At 61.9% G+C, this 2468-nt stretch overlaps 1 protein-coding gene across 3 annotated transcripts in view; it reads right to left on the reverse strand.

Moving 5' to 3' along the window:
- Positions 1 to 721, reverse strand: part of ZBTB44 (zinc finger and BTB domain containing 44) — a 47446-nt gene extending 46725 nt beyond the window's left edge. For all 3 annotated transcript variants that reach the window (XM_012644309.1, XM_012644310.1, XM_012644308.1), the window contains exon 1: positions 310 to 721. The gene's annotated coding sequence lies outside the window, so the exon portion shown is untranslated. The remainder of the gene's footprint in view (positions 1 to 309) is intronic.
- Positions 722 to 2468: the final 1747 nt, after the last annotated feature.

Here is a 2468-nt window from a genome sequence, read left to right on the forward strand (position 1 = left end):
ACTGCTTCGGGTTAGGGTTTTGGGCAAATGAGCGTGCAAATGCCCGGCAGCACCCTGAAAGATCGGGGTAATTGCCTCTGGACTGAGGGGCCCAAGGCCAGTCTCCTTCCTAAGGGATTAAATGCCACTGGGGGGGGACCCTGTGGGGTGTCTCCCTGAACAGATGGGGGGGGACAGACCATGCTTTCCTTTCCCTCCAGCGCCCAGGTGCGAGACGCGTGGTCAGTCCCCGGGCGGCGTGCAGCGCCTGGCCATCCCCCCCACCCCCGCTCGGGCAAGGCGGCCCCCTTGCCCTCCCCTCCCCATTACCTGCGGGCGGCGGTGCCGGGGCCCGGAGGCCTGCTGCTGCTCCTCCTCCTCCCCGCCAGGCTGAAGCAGCGAGGTGGCGGCGGCGGCGACAGCCCGGGGGGAGGGGGCGGAGCGCGCGGCTCGCTCCCTCTCCTCCCCCGGGAGGCTCAGGGGACCCTATCTCGGGCCGCCGCGCCTAGGCCCGTGAGCAGCCTGTGGCTGGGGCATGGCGGCACTGCCCACCGGCGTGCCTGTGAGGTGGGAAAGTGCAAAGCGGCGGGGAGGAAAGCACCCCCCGGCGCTCGGAGGGGCCTGCGGGGAAGAGCCAGGGGGCCCGGGAGCCGTGCGCGGGCGGCCGTTGGGGACGGTTGGCCGAAGGCAGGAGGCGATTTGGGGAGCGCGGCGACGGCTCGTGTTTTCCCGGCGGGGCGGGGTGGGGAAGGGGACGGGGAGTGAGGGGAGGGGAGGGGGAGGTTGGGAGGGAGCCGCCGCCGCGCGCGTGCGGGCCGGCGCCGCCGTTGCCGCTCCGCTCACTCCAGCCTGTTTGGGGGCACTTTGTTTGTGTCCCACAATGCTCTGCGCGGGCGGCCTCGCAGAGGAAGGGGAGGGGAAGGGGCGGGGCGGGGCCAGCTCGGGGGCGGGGCTCGAGGGTGGGGGAAACGAGATTGTCGCGCAAGCGCAGAAAAGGGGCCCTCCTGGTCGTCGGGACTGGTACAGTGGGCGATTCAGTCTCCTAAGGTGTTGAATCCCACATGACCCTCTGTGGGTCTTGACACTCTTTATGCATTGTTGCATTTGTGCACAAGTGCAGGTTTACAGTCATATGCTCCATAAGCCCTGTCCAGTTTGTCCTTCCTCCAGCCATCCTCTGAGCCGGCTCCCCGCTTACTCTGAGAGAAGCATTTCTCCTCCGGATTCACGCTTCTCGCATTTTTTTTTTCTTTGAATTAACAATAAAAGAAGCTCCTGTTTGCTCCGGTGGTTTCTGTAGCGGGGCTGAAACCGAAACACCCCAACCCTTCTCTCTTGGCAAGGGAGGTGAGTTGGTAATGTGCCCATTTTTCACACATGGAAACTGAGGTCTGCCAAGGGGCGGCCGGCAGGCAGAGAAGGATGCGGAGAACGCAGCGCGCTCCTGCTCGGGCTCCGGCTCCTGGATGGAGAGCGGACCTGCGGCGGGTATGTCCAGTCCCCTACCCGCGGCCTTGCCTCCTCTGGCATCCTCATAGTGCTGGAAGGTGGGTCTGGCATTTTCCTGGGTGAACTGGCAGGACATGCAGTTCTGAGATCGCTGGAGAAATGGACTTCTCCTTCCCTCACCACAGGACACCTTGACTTGTTCCAAAAAATAAACCTATTCCTTCCACAACCGTGAATCCGTCATTTTCATTACAGCGTCACTTACTTTCCTGGCCTTCCTAGGACAGAGTGTGAGGGTCACCCCAAAGTAACCCCTACTGCCTGGGGGTTTTAGAGTTCTTGGTCAACTGCAAAACCAGTCCTGTAAGGTGGGAAAACTCCCAGGGCCCCAAGTCTGGGCTTTCCCCGGGCCTGGTGGGCTGCCTGGGCTCCGCACCCACCCCTAGGGTTACAGGGGCGCCCTGGGCGGCAGGTGGCAGCGCCCCAGGTGCGTGGAGGCGGATGGGGCGTAGGGCGGGGGCGGGGGTGAGGCCGATGGGCCTCCAGCGCTCGGCTTACATACCTCGTTTTCCCACGCCTCCAGCTTTCAACCCGAAAGACTTCTTTCCAAAGGGCGGCGTTGTGCAAGGTGGGTGGACGTCCTGCTGAAGTAGAGTGGATTTTTGTTCTGAAACACTTGGCAACGTCTCACCTTGATCCTCTCCCTGAGAGACAAGCAGCTGAGCACCCGAGCACCCTAATTCTAACAATTGAAATCCACTTTAGAAATAACGGCAGGCCGGCCGCGGTGGCTCACGCCTGTAATCCTAGCACTCTGGGAGGCCGAGGCGGGTGGATTGTTTGAGCTCAGGAGTTCGAGACCAAGCCTGAGCAAGAGCGAGACCCCCGTCTCTACTAAAAAAAATAGAAAGAAATTAGCCAAACAACTGAAAATATATAGAAAAAAATTAGCTGGACATCGTTGTTCATGCGTGTAGTCCCAGCTACTCGGGAGGCTGAGGCAGGAGGATCCCTTGAGCCCTGGAGTTCCAGGCAGCAGT

This window comes from Propithecus coquereli, unplaced genomic scaffold, assembly GCF_000956105.1.
Source record: "Propithecus coquereli isolate 6110/MARCELLA unplaced genomic scaffold, Pcoq_1.0 Scaffold209, whole genome shotgun sequence".
Taxonomy (NCBI): Eukaryota; Metazoa; Chordata; class Mammalia; order Primates; family Indriidae; genus Propithecus; species Propithecus coquereli.